We start from the raw sequence: 8,508 nt of genomic DNA, 5'->3' as shown, positions 1-8,508 counted from the left end.
CGTGCTGTGACAGAGCATTTGGATCATTTTCCCGAGAGAGATCGAAAGTAGCCATTGGCACCGGTGACATCCTTACATAAAGCTAGCCATAGAAAGGAGTAAGATTGATTGGATGAAGATAGCAGGAAAGCAGAGGTTCAGAGGAACGAAAGCATCTCTACACGCTTATCTGAAATTCTAACCAATGAATTACATAAGTATTTCTATCCTTATTTTAGTACTATTTTCGAAAACCCCATTACTATTTTATATCCGCCTGACTGAGATTTACAAGGTGACCATAGCTTGCTTCATACCAACAATCTCCGTGGGATTTGACCCTTACTAACGTAAGGTATTACTTGGACGACCCAGTGCACTTGCTGGTTAGTTGTGCGAAGTTGTGAACTATGGTATTAGCATCGTGTTTTTGGTGCCATTGCCAGGGAAAAAAAGAGCAATGAATTTTACATAATCAAAGTGTAATCACAATTTCGTCCACCAAACAACTAGCATGTTATAAGCAGTTAGGCATTCCCAGTTAATGCACAATCAAACAATTCAAACAATATGCACATGATGTATGCCTGTCCTATGGCTGATGAGGCTCATCTGTCGATTATCAAGCCAACCCGACAAGTCCGGTTTGCTAAACCCTTGGACTGTCCCCGTCGCGCATCTCCATGAAATAACTTTACTCAATGGGGGATAACCATTCCCGAAAATTTATACGTGCCCGGTCACCCTTACAACGTAGGGTCAACAGAGTATCGAGTTTCAACCTGGAACACGTGGTGGCAAGTCACGGTACATTACCCAAGGAAACTTGAATCTCAGATAATTATTTCTCATTCATTTATAAACATTTCATAACCATTCATTCATATAATTGCACTTTTATATATAACTCATCATAACCCGGAGCAAGTGGGGCAAAACCACAACCCTTGCATCTACCCGGAGAGCCTTTATACTAACCAACCTGGAGCAAGTGGGGGTAAAACCACAACCCTTGTGTCTACCCCAGGAGGTACGTTCTCATATGCCCATGAGGAACAAATGAGGGCATCCTAACCTCCCACCATCTCGCTGGAGGCGATTTTACAATAACAAGAGGAACAAGGAGGGGGATCCTCACCTTCCACCATCTCCTGGGGTCGCACTTTTGAGAAAGAGTACTCAGATAATGTAACATTCATTCTTTTCTTTAGCCAGTTGCATAATTTAAGTAGTATATATATACTTATACATATTCACCCTACCTCCTCATACCTAAAACATCACTTCTCAAACTTTCTTCATCCCCAAGTTACTTCCTTTTCCTAACTTCAACTTATTACTAGGCCTATCATTATGTTCTAGGGCTTAAAGGGTAAAAACAAAGGTTTAGAGGTTCGAAATGTAGCTTTATATTAGCAAAACTTGATTGCTGAAAACAGAGGGTTTGCGTATACAAGCACTTTACTCGCGTACGCAAGGGCTGATTTCTCTTTGCTCGCGTACGCATCCCACTTGCCTGCGTACGCAAGATGCCCAACCCGTAGGGATTGGTCGCGTCGCGTGCAGGTGGTCACGTATGCAACCCTCTAAAATCCGTTGCTCGCGTACGCATGCATCACCTCGCATACGCGAGATGCCCAACCCATAGATTGGTCACGTTACGTGTGGTAGCTCGCGTAGTCGAGTTATGCAGAAATCAGAAAATGCTTAAGTTGCAGAATTTTCACCTTTTCAGTACCAAACTTCCGACGCGCATAACTTTTTTGTTTTAAAACATTTTTATCCATTCTTTGAACGGCATAGACTTCATGAACCCCACTTTCATATGAAACAAATGTGAAATAATTTGGGGGTTTGGAAGCCGAGTTATGGCTCGCCGAAGTTCGGCCCAAAAATCAGTTTCTACACCAAAAACCTCAACCTCATTTTTTTACCAAAAAAAGATTTTCACAAACAATTCCAAGGTTTCCCATAACACCAAAACAATCCAAATTACTTTCTCCACATCCTCATTCTTCCCATAACATATAACACATCATTCAACTACTCAAAAACCAATCAATCCATATCCAAAGCAATCATGAGATATCAATGAAACAACAATAACAATTTCATATTCGTAAATCCTCACTAAATCACCATCAACTACAAGCAATAGTCACCATTCCCTTTCTCACACTCATTCAACATCCTCCATAAGTTTTACTAAACATTAAGCACAATCATACATCTAACATATCCTATGGTCATCTAACCTAATTTTTTACAGAACATTATATATTAAATATGTGAAACCTAAACCATACCTTGGCTGATTTCCACGTATTTTCGAATGGCTCCAAAGACTTCATATCATACATACATACACACCTAACACATATATAACATATTTATACCCAAAATTCAATACTCAAAATACTTAATCAATGAATTAGCTAGGGTTCTAGGATTCTCACCTTACCAATGGGAAATTGGGATAAGACTCAGCAAGTCCACCAAGTTAATTCGATCCTAAACACCAAAATCACACAAAATCTCAACACCGAAGCCCAAGAAATCCGAAACTGGAAATGAGGAAATTGAAGAAGAAAACGTGACTTCCTTATCTTACAATGTTTTGGGCTTTGTAGAGCTCGACGCCGCGGACGCATGGCCACAAACGGTGCGACGATCGGAACTCCGGATCAAAAGTTACGTGGATTTAAATGAAATCAAGGGTTTTGGAACTTAAGGTGTTCTTCCCCTTGTTTGATTGCTTCCAGCGCATTTGCATGCAAAAATGGGAAGAATGAGCTTCATCTCATTTTATTTAATGAGCTAGTTGGGCCCACGGGCCCGGTTCGGGTCTGATTCGACTGGTTCGGCCCGTTCGGTCGAATTTTTTGCCAAATTCTTTTGAAATTAGTATTAAAATTCTTATTTTAATTAGCTTTATCTTATTTTACTATAAAATTTATATTTCTAATTTTTTTATTAAAAATTAATTTATTAATTAATTATTCGCTAATTTTGCGGGGCTTACATTTATTGCGTTAAAATTGCTGCGGGCTTAACTTGATTCCTTGAGTTAAGGGATTTATTTTAAAATCAACCATTTAAATTATGAATGCCAAGAAACCTGATGAATAACTGCAAATAATTTCTAATTGTTTTGTATAGTTAATTGATGAATTGAGTTGAGTTGAGTTTGTGTTTGGTTTGGAATTATTGCAATGATGGTTTAATTGTGTCTATTTTTTTATTATTGAGAATGAGTTCTTGCTGTAAATTTTGATTATATTGATAATATTATTTTGGTTACTAAATTGAAATGGATATTTAAATACTGGATTAATGCTGGCTATTGATAGTCATAAGTTTGAAAACTGGATATTCTTTTAGGTTGTTAAGGTTAAATTTTGAAAGTACTTGAGAATGGATTGAAAGAATGCTTAAGGAAGATAAGGAAAAGTTTAAGGAAATATATAAGGTTAAGGGTATAAGTAAAGAAAAGATAAAGTTAAGAAAAAGGTTAAAGAAAAAGGTTAAGAAAAAAATTAACAAAAAGGATAAAGATAAGGACAAGAAAGGTTTGAAGATTAAGGTTTAAGTTCTAAAGAAATAAGGTTTGAGGAATAAAGTTTGAGGAAGATTGAATAATTTGAATCAAATAATCTGATTTTGAGCACAATCTCATGAGAAAGGCAAAATATAATGCTTACTTGAGATATTGTGCATGAGACTCAGTGGGGACGCTCACTTGAGACCCAAAGGATAAGGCTTAGGTGGGACAGCGATATATAACGCCCACTTGAGATCAGAAGGAAGGTTCTCCATGAGGATGGCGATATGTAACGCTCATGGAAGGGTGTTGGCTAAGGTAAGGATGGTGATACATAATGCCTATCTAAGGACCACTATCAGGTATCGGACAACGAACCGATGCGTGAGCTCATGGTCTGAATAGGAATAGACATTCGTCATGTGCATTTGTATGAATTACTTGGGTGTGTCTTTTATTGTTGTGTTATGTTATCTGTGAAATTTTTTGCTATTTGACTTGCGTGAAATACTTGTATGTTTGTATTGTGTACGTTGTTTGTGCTTGTTGGTTTATAAAACTGACTGTGAACTGAGGTGATTGAGGATAGATTAATGTAACTGAAAATTATTTTAAAGAAATGTGATTTGAAAAAAAACTACTAAATCATTTAAAGTAAGAACTTAGAATTTTAAATGTTTAGTAAAGGAGAGTATTCTTGAAAGATAAGAGAGCTATATGCATTTATTCTTTATTTTTACGGCATTCTCGACCTCTACTGGGAACGAGTGATTTAGTTCTCACCCCAAAATTTTCACCCCTTTCAGTGTCACAAGCTTGAAGAATCAGTGTGAAGCTGCAGATAGATAGTGAATTCTATTTTCTAAACTTAATTGCCTTCATAGAGTCCCCTCACTCTTGTTGCTTAAGATTTTATTTTATACAGAGGGATAGGTATTATATCTGAGTTTCATTTGATTTCATTGGTGTAATATTTATTATTATTAATATTTATGTGATTATTATTACCTGAAGATCTTTGATATATGACTTTAAAGAATAAAAGCAAAAATTTTTCTAGAGTTTTCTTAAAACTGAAATGCGACATCGATATAAAGGCTTAGTATTAAATAGATAATAAAGAAAAACAAGTCAGTAACACCTTACCTTTAGTACGATCATGATGAGTTAGGAGTTTGGTCGCTATATATAATAAAAAAAAAACAAAAAATAAAAGAAACATCCGAAACTAACAAAAAAAAAATATCCAAAATCGTTGTAAAAGATTATCCAAAACTTTTCAATTATAGTAAAGAAACGCATCATTTTCAGATATAGAAAAATCCAAAACCTAACAAAAGAGAGATATCCAAAACCTAACAAAACGAGACATCCAAAATTATTAAAAAATGAGTATCCAAAAACTAAAAAAGGAATCATCTAAAACTATTAAAAAATCAAAAACCTAAAAGGAAGAAACATCTGAAATATAAGAAAAAGAAACATCCAAAACATATAACAAAAATGCATCCGAAATCTAGGAGAAAGAAACATCGAAAACTAGTAAAAAGAATCATTCAAAACTTAGAAGAAGGTCCGGGGGTGACGAGTTTGATGTCAAGGAATCTTGTTAAGAGGCTTTTGCTGAACTGGGGAGTGGGTTGATGTGGCCTTGCACTGAAAACGGCACCAACAGAACATGAAGCTCTTTTTTGTCGTTGAAAGCCATGGTTTCACAAATAAAAACTAACAGAGGGATGGAGATATTGTTAGAGCGTTATTATTTTTTTATGAATATTGATTAATGAATATGCGGGATAATAACTTGCAGGGGAAGGCCGCGGTACAAGGAATTGTAGAGGAGACGCACGTCATGACACGAGGAATTGTAGGTAAGGCGTGCGCGTCATGGGATGAGGTGTTGCATGGAGAGGCGCATCGTCGCAACGATCATGGTTGGAGGGGAAGGGGCATGATGCCGCTGAGAGAAGAGTTGGGGGAGGATGCGGCAGTGCACGAGCGGCGATGGACCTTGAGGGTGCTCGAAAGGAATTGCAAAGGGAGGTAACGACATCGCGTGGGAGAGCAATTGGAGGGAAAGATCATGTTGAGGGTTGAGGTTGAATGACACGTGTTTTGAACCTAGTCCTTTTGGGAATTTCAAAATAAGATTTTTAAAAATTTTTAAAAAGTTGTTCAAGTTGATTATACATATTCGTTACCTATACTTTCTCTTCTACAAAAGAAAAACATCTTTTTATATTAAATGTTAAAATTTTTTAACATAAATATAAAATTCGTGTAAATCATTGATGTGCATTTAGACGAAATTTACATATATTGTTATTTTTGTACCAAATAAATATGTGCGAAATATTTTGGATTATTTTAGAAAGTAGTTAAAATTAATATAGTAAAAAAATTTGAGGCTGATTATATACAAATTTATAATAGAATTGACATTTTTTAAAACAAGCGTTAAATCTGTGTAAAATTATTATGCACGTTCAAATGAAATACAAACAAATTTTAATTTTTGTCTTAAACCTGTTACTAATTTGTTTAAAAAAATTTTGTGCCACAAAAATGTTTGACAAGAAATTTTGGGGCCAAACTTAGCTGAATTTGAAACTATTTTTTATAACCTACACCAAAATCTATTAAAAAAAAGTTAATTTTAAACAACAAATATATTTATTTGATACTTGATTTGATCTACACCAAAATCTATTAAAAAAGTTAATTTTAAACAACAAATATATTTATTTGATACTTAATTTGATGGCTAATTTTTTTATAAACTAAATTGACATGATTACACAATAATAAATTAAATTCACTTTTCAACAATAATTTTTTTCCCCATAATTATTCCGGACAAGATTCTAGGCTTTATTTTTTTTTTCCTTTAAATCTTTAATACTCATAATTCCGAACAATAAATTATTTCCCATAATTCAGCTAGTAGGTGCATTGCTTGTCTAACGTGTAAGCCACATGTTGGATCTGTTATTCTATATGGACACAGAAGAGGAAAAGAATACCCTTAGAGGTGGAGCCACCCAGTGTGGATAATTCAATTTGATTTATGTACTGAGAACTCCTTTACTGATTCATTAATTAGTATCAACTACTATTTTCTAATTAAAAATTACTTTGATAATAATGTTTATATGGTCTCATGTAGATTATAAATATATTATCTAGTTACTGAGTTGCAAAACTCATTCCATTTTTCTAAAATTATTTTTTAGAAACAAATACTTGAATATGTGAGTCCTTCTATCCAAGAGTAATGATATACAATTGATACCTATTTTATTATTGAGTTTCTAGATGTCATATGCTCCATATGTCATAGGCAGAATCTAACCATATTAATCTATTTTATGCTTTTTGTTAAAATAATGTGTAACTATTCTTTCTAGTATTTGTAAATTTATTAAAAGTATTTGAAACTTTCTTATTCGACTTATATCCGAATTTGTTAGGTTTGTTAGGGAACAATTTTTCTAAACGCAAGTCATAGCTCATTTTGGGTCGTGAGTCCGTAACAGTTTACTTTTTGCATATTTAAGGTGAATGCTATGGTGCCTAAAAAGTGGTGTCTACTTATTAAAAAAAGCTAAAAAGCAATATTTAATTTAAAAGATATAAAAAATAATTTTTAAAAAAATCAAAACTTACTACAAAAAATAAGTTAGGCAAAATTTAGACACCAACTTATAGACACCATAAAATTGGCCAATTAAAATTGCTAAAGCTCAAGTCTTTCGAAGTAAAAAATTATTTATTCTCCAAAAAATCGATTGACTTGTTAAATTTGATGTTAGGGATTAATTATAAATGCTCAACTGACAAATCCAATGATAGAATCGTTACATATCAACCATCTAGAATTTAATATATAAGCTGATCTAGATGAAAATCTAATGTGGATTTAATATAGTTTGATAATTAACCCATTCTCAAAATCATGGAAAAAAATTTATTTTGGATTCAATACATTTTGGTAATTAAGCTCCTTTTCAAAATCTGAGGAGGAAGTAGAGGCTGGGTAAGAAGCAGAGGATGGGGAAGAAGTTGAGGGTTTGGTCATCATAAATTTTAAAAATAAACAATGGCATTTGTACAAAATGTTGCAAAAGCCTATCAACACTAGGCAACGTGTTTCTTCGAATAAAAATATGATTAACAAACGACCATGCAATTTACCAATGGCTAGGCCATTTCTGATTGACCATCAAGCATGAGTCGTTGGTACGGCGCGTTATTAACGTGGAAAGTGTTGCAGTGTCCTAAAGTATATTTATGGTGTGATTTAAAAGCTAATTCTTATTGAAACTTGAACTAGGTGCGTGTTAGATTGATTATATATATAATTATTTCATATGTTAAATCATTATTAGAAAAATTATTTTTAGTGGTCATTTATTTTGGTTTTAGCAGCTATAAAAATAGCCGTTTTATGTTTTGTTATTGAAAATTATAATGATAATTATACAATTGTCGGTAAATTTTTTTTAACAATTGTAAACAGTATATAATTGCCATTATAATATATAGTAATAATGATAAATATATAATTGTCGCAAAAATATAAGTTAAATAAGATATATAACTACCATTATGTTATTACTACTAAAAGTGGTTTTTGTTATAGTGAATAGACAAAGTAAACCTAGTATACAATAATACATGATAAAAAAAAAGAGAAAATTTCACTCTCCTTTTTTAAGAGATGCTAAAATGACATTCTCCTCCTCTTTATTTGTGAAATGTATATTCTCCTCCTTTATAACTTTTAAAAAATCTCCTCTTTAATTCATTTAAAACTTTTTGTGTTAACTAATGTTAACTTTATCTATTTTTTAAGAAAAAATAAATTATTTTTTACAAAAATACCCTTTAGCAAAAATTTTATTTTTTTGTAATTAAATTTTACTTACCAAAATACTCTTTAATAAATTATTTTTTATTGATTAAATTATATTTTTACCAAAATATTT

This window comes from Arachis ipaensis, chromosome B05, assembly GCF_000816755.2.
Source record: "Arachis ipaensis cultivar K30076 chromosome B05, Araip1.1, whole genome shotgun sequence".
NCBI classification, from domain to species: domain Eukaryota; kingdom Viridiplantae; phylum Streptophyta; class Magnoliopsida; order Fabales; family Fabaceae; genus Arachis; species Arachis ipaensis.
This window is presented reverse-complemented; position numbering follows the sequence as displayed.